This window comes from Populus alba, chromosome 1 (genome assembly GCF_005239225.2).
Source record: "Populus alba chromosome 1, ASM523922v2, whole genome shotgun sequence".
Lineage (NCBI taxonomy): Eukaryota > Viridiplantae > Streptophyta > Magnoliopsida > Malpighiales > Salicaceae > Populus > Populus alba.
The window spans coordinates 608,424-625,894 of NC_133284.1; positions in this window are offsets into that span (position 1 = coordinate 608,424).

Sequence of the window (17,471 nt, forward strand, 5' to 3'; positions counted from 1 at the left end):
TATATACAATCAAAAATTTAAGGACCAAATTTGATATAATCAGCAAATAATATGACATTAGAAGAACATAATCTTGCTTTGAATCAAAGCAACTACATTCTAGTTTTTAACAAAAAAAAATAAAAATAAATTATTGTACTCTTTTCAACTCACAACTTTATATAATATAATAATTAGAACCTAACATAGCATAATAATATCAAACATATTTAGTAGTAGTGGCATTTTGTTTTTTTAAAAGTTCTTTTCGATTAAAAAATATATTAAATAATTAATGGATATAAAATTATATTAAAATATTAATTTGATATTTTTTTTATATAAAAACATTTTGAAAAATACTTTAAAAAATAAATTAAAACATAAAAATAAATGCTACCTCAAATATAAAAAATAAAATTCGATTAATGCTAAACAAATATATAGTGTAGATTGAAGAAGGTATAAGTAATGAATCTATTACCAATGTTAATTCCAACCGATAAGCTAGCTAAATCAATCACTTCAAAACCGATAAGCTAGCTAAATCAATCACTTCAAAAATCAAGGACTTGCGATTTGCATATATTCTTAGCCAATAAATGTTTTCTTTTTTCCCCACAAGTTGATGGCCTTAATTACCAATAATTGAACATTGATACAAGAAATCTCCTAATCAAGAAAGGATACAGAACTGTACGAACAAATCAAAGTCAGTGCATAATTAAGATTCTTTTTATTTCATTATGCCAAATTTCTAGGTTGACTTGGTAAAATTAGTAATTGCTTCTTGCTTGCCAACCTCGCGGCATGCATGTTTGAGTGAGGGAATGGGGCAAGAAGCACGTTACAAATTAAAAAAAATAAAAATTAGTCCCTATTTTATAAAATTACTTTCATTTAGGTCCCTAACAAATATTCTTAATTTGTTACAAGAAATGGAAACTACTAAAGCTGACATTGATATTTGTATCCGACAATTTGTGATGTTATAGCAACAACAAATGACAAGAAAATGAATTTCTGGTTGGTATAGGAATGATGCTTGGAGGTTATAAATTTGACAAGTGAAATTTATCAATGGAAATTAATTAATATGAAGTTTTTTAATTATATAATTAGGATTTTGTTTCAGGTTGTGCTTTATTTAAAGAGAAAGGCCAGACATGCAGGCCATAGGATCAGTGCATGCACAAAGCAACAAAGACATATCACTCTTTCAAAGACTAGTTTTTAGGAGGAAATTAGCAATAATAAATAATTCCGAGCGAGTCCAATATGATCCTATAATGTTCAATTTGTTCATGAATTAGCCGGGATGAATATTTGCTACAGAAATCCATTTTTGATAATTTTTTTTTTTAATTTTTAATTTTTCTTAGGAATAAAAAAGAAACAATCACTAATATTGTTGGTGGCTGTTTTTTTTTTTTATATATATAATTTTAGTTGATAGTTTTGTGTTTGATTTTTCCTTGAAAAGATAGCAAAACAATTTCCTCTCGTATTTGGTACTATGGTTGGAAAATGCTTTTAAAAAAATTTAAATTTTTTTATTTTTTAATTGCTTTAAATTAAAATGTTTTTGATGTTTTTAAATCATTCTGATATGTTGATGTCAAAAATATTTTTTTAAAAATAATAAAAAAACATAGTTTTAAAATGTTTTTGAATGAAAAATATTTTAAAAAATAATTGCTACCACACTCTAAAACATCCTATAATAGAGTGAAGTAAAATTAGATCCATTACACTTGTTGGAGTATCTAAACAAGAAACATTCATATAATTTTACAAAGTACAGCATTGTAGTTATTTGCATAATAGTTTACTATATATATATATATTATTTTTCTTTCCAAACTATTTTAAGAATATATTTCTGATATTCTGATAGATGATGTATTTATATGAATAAATTATTCTAAATGTTGGCTCTAACTCCCCATCTCAGTTTTCTTAAATCTCATTGTATTTTGACACTTGAACAATACTAAAAGCAAGGCATCCAAAATAATCATAACAATGTCAATAAAAAAATTATAAATAATAAATAAATCTCAGCAATCTGTAATTCTGGTACAATTTCTTGTCCAATTATTGGATACAACCGCAACAACAAAAAAAGTATGCAATTGAATGGTATTGGAATAATGCATTAATTAATTATAGCAAAAATTTCTTTAGGTATTTTCTTCAATGCACACTTAATCTCCCAAACCCTGCGTAACATTTGAACACAGAATAGCCAATATGTTAAAACCATACATATCATGAGAAATTAATAAGAGGACATAGCTTGAAGAAAAAATCTTGAGAGCAGAAATTTCTTAAGCACATACTGTTGATAAAAGATGTTTATAACACCAGAATTGGGATCAGCAATGGAGGCAAAAGCTTCTTGTGACAAATCAACGGTACCCCTACATGAATCAGGAGGGCAAAGATCTGTAATCATCACCACTATGTAGGGAATTCCGATCGGTGATGTTCTGATATTTTTCCATTGAAGGCTAAGCATACTGACACAATATTTAACATGCTTCGGCAAACCGCCTACACCCACGGGAGAAGCCATTTGATTTTATTGGGAGATAACAAGATTTACAACAATAGAGGATGATGAATTATTCCCTCTTTAGCAACTCTCAACCTCACTCTATTTCTCTCTTTTTAGTGCTGCAATGGCAACCCACTCTCTCCTATATTTCTCACATCTTTGGCTCTAATATCTCTCACTCAACTCTCTCATTTTGCTCTCTAATATATGCCTCTATTTATAGGCATCTATGACAGCTCCTCTTGCTCTTTTATCAACAATGGTGGCCGCTAAACTTACCAAACCTTGACATTAGACAATGGTTGTTGGTTGCCACCAATAACCCACCATTGTAGCCTCCTTCTTTGACAATGGCAGTCATCTTCTTTGACAATGACAGCCACATAATTGGCAATATTCCAACAATCACCCCTTTTTTCATTTATGTGGGCAATTGTCCTCTTACTTCTTCAACACATGCTTGCATCCTGCAGCTCTTTCAAGCTTACCATTCTAAGAGCATCTTTGGCCAAGTTTACAGGTACTTGCCAAACCTTTCAATCACCAGAGTCACCGAAGCACACCCTTGCTTACACCAAAGGATCACTTCAACCAGAAGGTTTTTCACATCTCATTTGAAGAGTGTTAACGCTTATCTCTGGGACACAACATTCCCCTTCGAGCGTATCAACCATACTCGGTCCGGAATGATTTTTCAAGCCTCACACTAAGGCTTACAACACCCCCTTAAACAGATATTTCCAAGTATGACAGTCATTATCTGAGTATTTTAATGTGATCACAAGCTCACCACTCTTCTAAGAGTCTAGTCATCCAGGAGTTGCGTCTGCCCTCTGTTCCACTTTTAACCACGCCTTACTTCTCCGTGAGTCTCTCACTCTTAGTCTCAAGAGTCCGGGTAGCTATCCACCTTTAACCATGGGGGCAGCTCATTAAAGGTTGAACCATATCTGTTTTCATACTCTGAGTATTACAATGCCATTACCGAGCTCACCACCTTTGACAAGAGTCAACTTGTTCCAAGAACCTGCGCATGCCCTCTGCTTCTTGATAGCAGTCGTGTTTTAAGGCAAATGTCTTCTAGCTCATTGATCTTTAGCATGGGGGCAATATCCATGAAAGTCATCCTGCATTTGTCTTTATACTCATCATAGCCACTTCATTTAGCTATACACTTGTCCACTTATATCTAGCCATCACATCGGCTCTGGGGCGTTCTGAACTAGGGCTCCTATTATGGCCCTCACACCTTCTCTAAGGTGTTTTTTGCTCGTCGTCATGCAGCGTCTGAATTTGGGCTCATATTGTGGCCCTCACACCTTCCATCCGAGGTGTCTCCGCTCATCGTCATGCGGCGGTCTGTACTTAGGCTTGTTTCATGGCCCTCACCCTTGTCTTAAGGTGTCTTCGCCCGTTGTCATGGGGCGGTCTGATCTTGGGCTCATATTATGGCCCTCACACCTTTTGTCTCAGGTGTCTCCGCCTGTCGTCATGAGACGGTCTGAACATGGACTCATATCATGGTCCTCACACCTTCTGTCTGAGGTGTCTCCGCCTGTCGTTATGAGATGGTCTGAATATGGACTCATATCTATCTGAGGTGTCTCCGCTCATTGTAGAGCGGTCTCATCCTCCTTCATCTGGGATGACTCCAGTGGCTCCAAGATTCTCTACCACCATGTGGATTTGGGAGAGATCACTGCCACTAACTACATAGAAAGAGAAAGTTGCGGTATACTCCTCGCAATCCTCCACCTCGATTTTTATGTTTGGAGCTTCTATGCCTTTCTGCTTGACAGCTCCACCTACACCAACTCTCTTTGGTGCCTTCGCCTTTCATTATAGGTGGTCGCCTTTTATCATAGGCATTTTCACCCCCTCAATTAGGTGCTTCTGCAACAGCTCATCTTTCCATCCTTGCATACATTGGAAAGGTCCTTGTTTGTTGCCTTTATTAAGAGTACAAGAGACTTCCTGTTGTACAACTTTTTCACACAGTCTCTGCTATAAGCTTCATCTGGGAACTCTTTTTCTCCTTGCACCTATTGTCTCATAACGGTACCTCGTTGGATCCTACAGGTACTCCTGCACAATCTCTGTGTGCTCTCGTGCAATTTTGGTTCTCCATATTTCTCCTTATTCTTTGTTTTTATGTTTGATAGCAGCTCATCCTGTCACAACATTTATCCAAGTCAAAATAGGATGCCAATCTTTATCTCCTTGTGTATTTCTCTTCCATTATCAGGGTTTTCATTAATTCTCCCTTCAAGAAATTACAGTCACCGAATCTATCTTCTTAGGAGAAATCACCACTCCATCAGATCCTTGAACATATAGAACCCAACTGTTCCTTTATGTCGTCATCTTGCTAGTCTTCAACAATTTCATTATAAACTGTTACATATACAAAAATAGTACTGTGTGAATGATCCTTCAACTAAGCAAGTTCCCAGGAAAGATTTGGAGGGGTCACACTGGTCCCGCTTAAAACCCAATCTCCTAGACAGAACTTCTTAGAACGTATCTATCCACTGTACTGCCTTTTATATATACAACCATTTGCTAGCTTTGTTGCGGCTTTCCTTTACAAGTGATTTGGGGTATCCCGGTTTTATACCTGATTTCTCGTTATTTGGTGAGACTACCAATGCTTAGATTCGTCAAGATTGGTCTTCGTCAAGTTCCACTCTCTACCTCAAATCATCCACATCTCGGGTTTCCAGAGTGTCCTAATTTTGCCTTCCTTCGAGGCATTAAATTTCACCATTTAACAGTTCAACACATGTAATTGGGCAAACATGTGCACCTTCTTCTTCTTCATCTCCATCGACCACCATGATGACCTTCAGATGCCTCCTGATCGGGCAATCTCTATTTAATAATTCACCACTCCTATTTTCGGTCACAAATATCAACGATCAGACCTTACCATTGCATCCAGAATGATCAAATTAGTTGGAAACAAGTCTGAAATCATCCAAATCGCATTTCAGACGGCTAAGATTTGATCAAAACAATTATGGCCTAATCAACGGCTCAAATTCAATCTCATATCCGGTTGCACGTAGGATCAGCTACACTGGATCCTGTCCCTCAGCTCGCGGCTCGGCTCATGGCTGATGACGTGGCAGGTGGGTCCCTCTGTGCTGACGTGTCTGTTGACTTGTCAATGGCATGACATCCTGACTGTGTATGACGATGTCATCGTTACATCGTGCTGACGTCATCCTCTGCATGCTAGTGTACATGATGATGTCACATTTACATCATGCTGACATCATTCTTATCCGGGTCATTCACATGAGTCGGGTCAGCTGGTATTCGGGTTGGGTCAACCCATCCGGGTGAAGAAGACGCGTGGGCAGACGCCTTTGCCGGAGTGTGACAGCGCGTGCTGCCATATGTCCGACGTCCGATTTTGACGCCGTTTTCACTAGTGGCTTCATCTCTTCCTGCTCTACACAATGGTATGGTCAAAACACCATTTTGACAACTTTTATTTTTGAGCAAAAATCAAACACCACTTTAAACCATCAGCTCTGATATCAATTGTAGGGAATTCCGACCGGTGATGTTCTAATATTTGCCCATTAGAGGCTAAGCACACTGACATAATATTTAATGTGGTTCGGCAAACCGCCTACATCCACGGGAGAAGCCATTTGATTTCATAGGAAGAGAACAAGATTTACAACAATAGATGAGGAGGAATTATTCCCTCTTTAGCAACTCGCAACCTCACTCTATTTCTCTCTTCTTAGTGCTGCAATGGCAACCCACTCTCTCCTATATTTCTCACATCTTTGGCTCTAATATCTCTCACTCAACTCTCTCATTTTGCTCTCTAATATATGCCTCTATTTATAGGCATCCATAGCAGCTCCTCTTCCTCTTTTGTCAACAATGGTGGCTGCCAAACTTACCAAACTTTGACATTAGACAATGGTTGTTGGCTGCCACCAACAACCCACCATTGTAGCCTCCTTCTTTGACAATGGCAACCATCTTCTTTGATAATGACATCTGTTGTAACCCATTTTTGGGTCCCCACAAAAAAAATAATATATATATATATAATAAATACAAAAAAGAAAAAAGAAAAAAAAGAGGGGGACCGAGAGAGAGGGAACAGAAGGGAGAAGAGGGAGAAGAGAGGAGAGAAGGCAGAGAAGAGAAAGGAAGAAGCAGAGAAGAAAACAGAGGAGAGAGAGAAGGAAAACGCAGAGCCACCGCCGGCCACCCCACTGTCAGCGCCGCTTCCTGTCGCCACCAGCAGCTCCGCCATCGACGACAGCCACCACAGGTCAGCCCTCAACCCCTTATCTCGTTTTACTATTCATCTTCTTGCTTGCAGAACGCAAGAATTAATTACCCGGTTACTGTGCATGTGCACAGTAACTTGGCAAATTAATTCACTGGGTACTGTGAAAATTAAAATTTAAGAGATGAAATTAATATATATATATATATACAATCAAAAATTTAAGGACCAAATTTGATATAATCAGCAAATAATATGACATTAGAAGAACATAATCTTGCTTTGAATCAAAGCAACTACATTCTAGTTTTTAACAAAAAAAAATAAAAATAAATTATTGTACTCTTTTCAACTCACAACTTTATATAATATAATAATTAGAACCTAACATAGCATAATAATATCAAACATATTTAGTAGTAGTGGCATTTTGTTTTTTTAAAAGTTCTTTTCGATTAAAAATATATTAAATAATTAATGGATATAAATTATATTAAAATATTAATTTGATATTTTTTTTATATAAAAACATTTTGAAAAATACTTTAAAAAATAAATTAAAACATAAAAATAAATGCTACCTCAAATATAAAAATAAAATTCGATTAATGCTAAACAAATATATAGTGTAGATTGAAGAAGGTATAAGTAATGAATCTATTACCAATGTTAATTCCAACCGATAAGCTAGCTAAATCAATCACTTCAAAACCGATAAGCTAGCTAAATCAATCACTTCAAAAATCAAGGACTTGCGATTTGCACATATTCTTAGCCAATAAATGTTTTCTTTTTTCCCCACAAGTTGATGGCCTTAATTACCAATAATTGAACATTGATACAAGAAATCTCCTAATCAAGAAAGGATACAGAACTGTACGAACAAATCAAAGTCAGTGCATAATTAAGATTCTTTTTATTTCATTATGCCAAATTTCTAGGTTGACTTGGTAAAATTAGTAATTGCTTCTTGCTTGCCAACCTCGCGGCATGCATGTTTGAGTGAGGGAATGGGGCAAGAAGCACGTTACAAATTAAAAAAAAATAAAAATTAGTCCCTATTTTATAAAATTACTTTCATTTAGGTCCCTAACAAATATTCTTAATTTGTTACAAGAAATGGAAACTACTAAAGCTGACATTGATATTTGTATCCGACAATTTGTGATGTTATAGCAACAACAAATGACAAGAAAATGAATTTCTGGTTGGTATAGGAATGATGCTTGGAGGTTATAAATTTGACAAGTGAAATTTATCAATGGAAATTAATTAATATGAAGTTTTTTAATTATATAATTAGGATTTTGTTTTCAGGTTGTGCTTTATTTAAAGAGAAAGGCCAGACATGCAGGCCATAGGATCAGTGCATGCACAAAGCAACAAAGACATATCACTCTTTCAAAGACTAGTTTTTAGGAGGAAATTAGCAATAATAAATAATTCCGAGCGAGTCCAATATGATCCTATAATGTTCAATTTGTTCATGAATTAGCCGGGATGAATATTTGCTACAGAAATCCATTTTTGATAATTTTTTTTTTAATTTTTAATTTTTCTTAGGAATAAAAAGAAACAATCACTAATATTGTTGGTGGCTGTTTTTTTTTTATATATATAATTTTAGTTGATAGTTTTGTGTTTGATTTTTCCTTGAAAAGATAGCAAAACAATTTCCTCTCGTATTTGGTACTATGGTTGGAAAATGCTTTTAAAAAAATTTAAATTTTTTTTATTTTTTAATTGCTTTAAATTAAAATGTTTTTGATGTTTTTTAAATCATTCTGATATGTTGATGTCAAAAATATTTTTTAAAAAATAATAAAAAAACATAGTTTTAAAATGTTTTTTGAATGAAAAATATTTTAAAAAATAATTGCTACCACACTCTAAAACATCCTATAATAGAGTGAAGTAAAATTAGATCCATTACACTTGTTGGAGTATCTAAACAAGAAACATTCATATAATTTTACAAAGTACAGCATTGTAGTTATTTGCATAATAGTTTACTATATATATATATATATTATTTTCTTTCCAAACTATTTTAAGAATATATTTCTGATATTTCTGATAGATGATGTATTTATATGAATAAATTATTCTAAATGTTGGCTCTAACTCCTAAAAATTCAAAACAGCATCCATCTCAGTTTTCTTAAATCTCATTGTATTTTGACACTTGAACAATACTAAAAGCAAGGCATCCAAAATAATCATAACAATGTCAATAAAAAAATTATAAATAATAAATAAATCTCAGCAATCTGTAATTCTGGTACAATTTCTTGTCCAATTATTGGATACAACCGCAACAACAAAAAAGTATGCAATTGAATGGTATTGGAATAATGCATTAATTAATTATAGCAAAAAATTTCTTTAGGTATTTTCTTCAATGCACACTTAATCTCCCAAACCCTGCGTAACATTTGAACACAGAATAGCCAATATGTTAAAACCATACATATCATGAGAAATTAATAAGAGGACATAGCTTGAAGAAAAAAATCTTGAGAGCAGAAATTTCTTAAGCACATACTGTTGATAAAAGATGTTTATAACACCAGAATTGGGATCAGCAATGGAGGCAAAAGCTTCTTGTGACAAATCAACGGTACCCCTACATGAATCAGGAGGGCAAAGATCTGTAATCATCACCACTATGTAGGGAATTCCGATCGGTGATGTTCTGATATTTTTCCATTGAAGGCTAAGCATACTGACACAATATTTAACATGCTTCGGCAAACCGCCTACACCCACGGGAGAAGCCATTTGATTTTATTGGGAGATAACAAGATTTACAACAATAGAGGAGGATGAATTATTCCCTCTTTAGCAACTCTCAACCTCACTCTATTTCTCTCTTTTTAGTGCTGCAATGGCAACCCACTCTCTCCTATATTTCTCACATCTTTGGCTCTAATATCTCTCACTCAACTCTCTCATTTTGCTCTCTAATATATGCCTCTATTTATAGGCATCTATGACAGCTCCTCTTGCTCTTTTATCAACAATGGTGGCCGCTAAACTTACCAAACCTTGACATTAGACAATGGTTGTTGGTTGCCACCAATAACCCACCATTGTAGCCTCCTTCTTTGACAATGGCAGTCATCTTCTTTGACAATGACAGCCACATAATTGGCAATATTTCCAACAATCACCCCTTTTTTTCATTTTATGTGGGCAATTGTCCTCTTACTTCTTCAACACATGCTTGCATCCTGCAGCTCTTTCAAGCTTACCATTCTAAGAGCATCTTTGGCCAAGTTTACAGGTACTTGCCAAACCTTTCAATCACCAGAGTCACCGAAGCACACCCTTGCTCACACCAAAGGATCACTTCAACCAGAAGGTTTTTCACATCTCATTTGAAGAGTGTTAACGCTTATCTCTGGGACACAACATTCCCCTTCGAGCGTATCAACCATACTCGGTCCGGAATGATTTTTCAAGCCTCACACTAAGGCTTACAACACCCCCTTAAACAGATATTTCCAAGTACGACAGTCATTATCTGAGTATTTTAATGTGATCACAAGCTCACCACTCTTCTAAGAGTCTAGTCATCCAGGAGTTGCGTCTGCCCTCTGTTCCACTTTTAACCACGCCTTACTTCTCCGTGAGTCTCTCACTCTTAGTCTCAAGAGTCCGGGTAGCTATCCACCTTTAACCATGGGGGCAGCTCATTAAAGGTTGATCCATATCTGTTTTCATACTCTGAGTATTACAATGCCATTACCGAGCTCACCACCTTTGACAAGAGTCAACTTGTTCCAAGAACCTGCGCATGCCCTCTGCTTCTTGATAGCAGTCGTGTTTTAAGGCAAATGTCTTCTAGCTCATTGATCTTTAGCATGGGGGCAATATCCATGAAAGTCATCCTGCATTTGTCTTTATACTCATCATAGCCACTTCATTTAGCTATACACTTGTCCACTTATATCTAGCCATCACATCGGCTCTGGGGCGTTCTGAACTAGGGCTCCTATTATGGCCCTCACACCTTCTCTAAGGTGTTTTTGCTCGTCGTCATGCAGCGGTCTGAATTTGGGCTCATATTGTGGCCCTCACACCTTCCATCCGAGGTGTCTCCGCTCATCGTCATGCGGCGGTCTGTACTTAGGCTTGTTTCATGGCCCTCACCCTTGTCTTAAGGTGTCTTCGCCCGTTGTCATGGGGCGGTCTGATCTTGGGCTCATATTATGGCCCTCACACCTTTTGTCTCAGGTGTCTCCGCCTGTCGTCATGAGACGGTCTGAACATGGACTCATATCATGGTCCTCACACCTTCTGTCTGAGGTGTCTCCGCCTGTCGTTATGAGATGGTCTGAATATGGACTCATATCTATCTGAGGTGTCTCCGCTCATTGTAGAGCGGTCTCATCCTCCTTCATCTGGGATGACTCCAGTGGCTCCAAGATTCTCTACCACCATGTGGATTTGGGAGAGATCACTGCCACTAACTACATAGAAAGAGAAAGTTGCGGTATACTCCTCGCAATCCTCCACCTCGATTTTTATGTTTGGAGCTTCTATGCCTTTCTGCTTGACAGCTCCACCTACACCAACTCTCTTTGGTGCCTTCGCCTTTCATTATAGGTGGTCGCCTTTTATCATAGGCATTTTCACCCCCTCAATTAGGTGCTTCTGCAACAGCTCATCTTTCCATCCTTGCATACATTGGAAAGGTCCTTGTTTGTTGCCTTTATTAAGAGTACAAGAGACTTCCTGTTGTACAACTTTTTCACACAGTCTCTGCTATAAGCTTCATCTGGGAACTCTTTTTCTCCTTGCACCTATTGTCTCATAACGGTACCTCGTTGGATCCTACAGGTACTCCTGCACAATCTCTGTGTGCTCTCGTGCAATTTTGGTTCTCCATATTTCTCCTTATTCTTTGTTTTTATGTTTGATAGCAGCTCATCCTGTCACAACATTTATCCAAGTCAAAATAGGATGCCAATCTTTATCTCCTTGTGTATTTCTCTTCCATTATCAGGGTTTTCATTAATTCTCCCTTCAAGAAATTACAGTCACCGAATCTATCTTCTTAGGAGAAATCACCACTCCATCAGATCCTTGAACATATAGAACCCAACTGTTCCTTTATGCCGTCATCTTGCTAGTCTTCAACAATTTCATTATAAACTGTTACATATACAAAAATAGTACTGTGTGAATGATCCTTCAACTAAGCAAGTTCCCAGGAAAGATTTGGAGGGGTCACACTGGTCCCGCTTAAAACCCAATCTCCTAGACAGAACTTCTTAGAACGTATCTATCCACTGTACTGCCTTTTATATATACAACCATTTGCTAGCTTTGTTGCGGCTTTCCTTTACAAGTGATTTGGGGTATCCCGGTTTTATACCTGATTTCTCGTTATTTGGTGAGACTACCAATGCTTAGATTCGTCAAGATTGGTCTTCGTCAAGTTCCACTCTCTACCTCAAATCATCCACATCTCGGGTTTCCAGAGTGTCCTAATTTTGCCTTCCTTCGAGGCATTAAATTTCACCATTTAAACAGTTCAACACATGTAATTGGGCAAAACATGTGCACCTTCTTCTTCTTCATCTCCATCGACCACCATGATGACCTTCAGATGCCTCCTGATCGGCAATCTCTATTTAATAATTCACCACTCCTATTTTCGGTCACAAATATCAACGATCAGACCTTACCATTGCATCCAGAATGATCAAATTAGTTGGAAACAAGTCTGAAATCATCCAAATCGCATTTCAGACGGCTAAGATTTGATCAAAACAATTATGGCCTAATCAACGGCTTCAAATTCAATCTCAATATCCGGTTGCACGTAGGATCAGCTACACTGATCCTGTCCCTCAGCTCGCGGCTCGGCTCATGGCTGATGACGTGGCAGGTGGGTCCCTCTGTGCTGACGTGTCTGTTGACTTGTCAATGGCATGACATCCTGACTGTGTATGACGATGTCATCGTTACATCGTGCTGACGTCATCCTCTGCATGCTAGTGTACATGATGATGTCACATTTACATCATGCTGACATCATTCTTATCCGGGTCATTCACATGAGTCGGGTCAGCTGGTATTCGGGTTGGGTCAACCCATCCGGGTGAAGAAGACGCGTGGGCAGACGCCTTTGCCGGAGTGTGACAGCGCGTGCTGCCATATGTCCGACGTCCGATTTTGACGCCGTTTTCACCAGTGGCTTCATCTCTTCCTGCTCTACACAATGGTATGGTCAAAACACCATTTTGACAACTTTTATTTTTGAGCAAAAATCAAACACCACTTTAAACCATCAGCTCTGATATCAATTGTAGGGAATTCCGACCGGTGATGTTCTAATATTTGCCCATTAGAGGCTAAGCACACTGACACAATATTTAATGTGGTTCGGCAAACCGCCTACATCCACGGGAGAAGCCATTTGATTTCATAGGAAGAGAACAAGATTTACAACAATAGATGAGGAGGAATTATTCCCTCTTTAGCAACTCGCAACCTCACTCTATTTCTCTCTTCTTAGTGCTGCAATGGCAACCCACTCTCTCCTATATTTCTCACATCTTTGGCTCTAATATCTCTCACTCAACTCTCTCATTTTGCTCTCTAATATATGCCTCTATTTATAGGCATCCATAGCAGCTCCTCTTCCTCTTTTGTCAACAATGGTGGCTGCCAAACTTACCAAACTTTGACATTAGACAATGGTTGTTGGCTGCCACCAACAACCCACCATTGTAGCCTCCTTCTTTGACAATGGCAACCATCTTCTTTGATAATGACATCTGTTGTAACCCATTTTTGGGTCCCCACAAAAAAAATAATATATATATATATATAATAAATACAAAAAAGAAAAAAGAAAAAAAAGAGGGGGACCGAGAGAGAGGGAACAGAAGGGAGAAGAGAGGGAGAAGAAAGGGAGAAGAGGGAGAAGAGAGGAGAGAAGGCAGAGAAGAGAAAGGAAGAAGCAGAGAAGAAAACAGAGGAGAGAGAGAAGGAAAACGCAGAGCCACCGCCGGCCACTCCACTGTCAGCGCCGCTTCCTGTCGCCACCAGCAGCTCCGCCATCGACGACAGCCACCAAAGGTCAGCCCTCAACCCCTTATCTCGTTTTACTATTCATCTTCTTGCTTGCAGAACGTGCACAGTGCACGTTCTGCATGCAAGAATTAATTACCCGGTTACTGTGCATGTGCACAGTAACTTGGCAAATTAATTCACTGGGTACTGTGCACACAGTAACCCCGGTTACTGTGTGCACAGTAACCAGCCATTTGGGCCTGGGCTGGGACGTCAGCCAGCCCATGCAATTGGGCCTGATCCGGCCCATTTAAAAAAAAAGAAAAATATTATTGTTTTAAAAAATATTTATGATGTTCCCATTTTTTATTTATGTTATTTTTATTAATATCGGGTAGTATTTTTATGTCGTAAAAATACAAATCGGGTATTAAAATACCCGGGTTTTTTTTGTCACAAACTTCCAAAAATACAAAAAAATTTTAAAAAAACATTTTTGTGCATACGGCCAAGTGTCTCAAATCTAAAATATCATATCGTATTTTTCATATGTCAAAAAACAATATTTTAGCATGCATTTTGGCTTTAATAACCAGTTTATTAAAGTCAAGAGAATATTGGCCAACATTTCAAAAAAACAACAAAAATTTTATTTTGTTTGTCTCTCAGTATCCGGGGTATGACATTACACGTAATGCATATTCTGGATATTTAATTTTTTTTTCGGACAATAGAACTTGGGATATGACATTACATGTAATGCGTATTCCGAACAATAATTAAGAAACCACAACACGACCTTAGATTTTATCAGACATTAAAACAATGCAGCCTACCTTAGGTAGGGCGTAGTTGGGGTGCTAATACCTTCCCTTTACGCAACCAATCTCCGTACCCGATCTCTAAAGACTAGTTAAGGTTCCTAGCAACCAGAATACTAGGTGGCGACTCCCAGTCCATATTTTCACATATAGAGACAAGAATTCCTTGTCTCTCCCTATTTGCCAGGAATAAATATTCCAACTGATTTTTTTTTTCCTTAAGGGTGGACGATCGCCGCGCCGCCGCACACGTGCGACAACATCCATATAATTGGCAATATTCCAACACACTACCGATCCACTGTCCAAGCAAGGAAATGGAGTGCCTTCATTTGCCCCACTAACACGAGTTACTCGGTAATATTGTCCATAAGCTTCCCCATTGCTGTCAGCTTGTTGTTGCAATCATCACTCCTTGATCTTCATATCCATAGCATTTAGAAGATGAATTCACAAATAAAAATAAATTAGAAGCTGGGTTTAATTATATAAAAGCACACTAGACCATTTCCTCATTATATATATATCAGCTTGCTGTTGCAATCATCACTCCTTGATCTTCATATCCATAGCATTTAGAAGATGAATTCACAAATAAAAATAAATTAGAAGCTGGGTTTAATTATATAAAAGCACACTAGACCATTTCCTCATTATATATATATATATATATATATTTCCTAAAGGTTCTTTAATTTAGATAGATTTCACCCCAAGCAAGGTCAGCCAGGCATAGCAAGAGTTTCATTGATTTGCATGCTATTCCTTCCGAAATTAAGCAATGATTTTCTATATTAATTAGCGCAATTAATCAAAATGTCTTTGGTCTTTTGTGATATCCATTTCTAAGAAATTGCCCTACTAACCTTAATGTAATTAGGAATCATCAAGCTTAGTGATTAAGTAATACTCTAAAACAAGTGGGGAAAGCAATATAGCTTTCCTCACGCCTTCTATGCATCAGTGATTAAAAGCCTTTTTTTTCACGCCTTTCACTGTACTCATTATTAATATATTATATTATTATTGTTGTTGTTGTTGTTGTTGTTGTGTTATTATTATTTAACTGTATTCTTCTCTTTTTTTTTTTGTTTTTTTAATGCATATTTTTTGTTTGATTCAGTTTGTTAATGTTATTTTTTCTTTATTTAGTTATCAGACTTTCATGATACGGATCCCGGGTTTGATGGGTTAACCTGGTTTGACAAGTTAACCCGGATTTTTTTCTTTTTAATTAATTTTTTTTGTTTAGTTCAGTTTGTTGATGTTAAATTTCTTTCTATTCAATTATCAGACTTTCATGACACGTATCCTGGCTTGACGAGTTAACTTGGTTTGATGGGTTAACCCAGTTAATGCTAGGTAAACCCGTTAATTTTTTTCTATTTAGTTATCAAACTTTCATGACGCAAATTGTCGCACCCCAAAAAAAAAATCAGCGCGCGGCATCGGCTGGCGATGTTTTCTCTCATTGTTGTTGTTTGTTTGAATTTGATTCGTTGGAGTCGCCACCTAGTAATTGATTTCGGGCTACTAGGAAACCGGATGTACTGGTCTTGTCAGAGATTCACGGGTAAGGGACTGGTTGTGGTTAGGGAAGGTATTAGCACCCCTAACGCACCTTACCTGAGGTAAGCTGCTTCGTGGTTTTGACGTGTTAAAGAAGTTTTAATAATTGTCTTTTCATCGGAAATTAGAAATATCACTTACGTATAAGTTAATAATTCTTAAACCGTGATCCAATCAAAAATATTAAATTCTTCTTTAATATCTGCAATTTTATCATTAAAAAAATAAAACACATAAAAACACAGACATTCACTTTCACTATTTTTATTTCTTTTCTTTTTTTTTCTTTTTTTTTTCTCTTTTTCTTTCTTTTCTTTTCTTTTACATCCATATTTACAAAATACAAATACAAATTCAAATTCAAAATAAATAAATAAAAATTACATTAATTAATTTAAAAATTACAAAATAGTCCCTAGAACTCCAGAAATTGCAGGGAAGGACTTCTGCATCAGCTGGAACAGTGGCGGCGGCGTCTCCCCACGCGCCACCGTCACTGGCGGCGCGTGGGTTCACGCGCCGCCGCAAGAAAAACACAGCAACAGGGGGGGCTGGATCGACTTCTCCCCATCATCCTTTCGTCGCCGGCGGTGACCTGCAAAGCAAATCCCAAACCCAGCAAGCAGTTGATTTTAGTTTTTTGTTTTAGATCTGCTTTTAATTTTTTTTGTTTTCTCCGATCTGCTCCTTCTTCAGATCATCTTCTTTCCCGGTCAGTTCGTTAGGGTTCCGTCTTTCTTCTCCTCTGCTCCGGGTGCCAGATCGGGCGGCGCTGCAAAGGGGTCGCGGCTGTGGTTGCTGTTTCTGTCGTCCGTCCGGCGGTTGAAGCCACAGTGGAGATGGGCTTGCTGTCGATGTTCAGCGGAGGAACAGACCGATCGGGGTCTGTGGGCGTCGCTGTTGATGGCTGAGAGGAGCGCCGCCGAGATGGAGAGTGGACTGTGAGGCTGAGAACGACTCTGCCCGTTCGCTGGTCGGTGGAGGTGAGGCTGTTCTGCTGGTGACTTGGGGGAAGACCGGCGTTGATGGAGAGGCTTGAGGGAAAGGCTTAGAGTGAGGGGAGTCGGTTCTGTCAAAGTAAAAGGGGAGATCGGGGGAAAGCAGAGGAGGCTATTGATGGAGGACCGGCTGAGGAAAAGGGGTGAACGGCAGGTTTCAGAAGAAGAAAAAAAATCAAAACCGGGGAAAGGGGAAGAAGTTTCGGTGATGGTGTGGAAGGGGAGAGTGAGGCTGTTTTGTGAGGGTGAGGCTG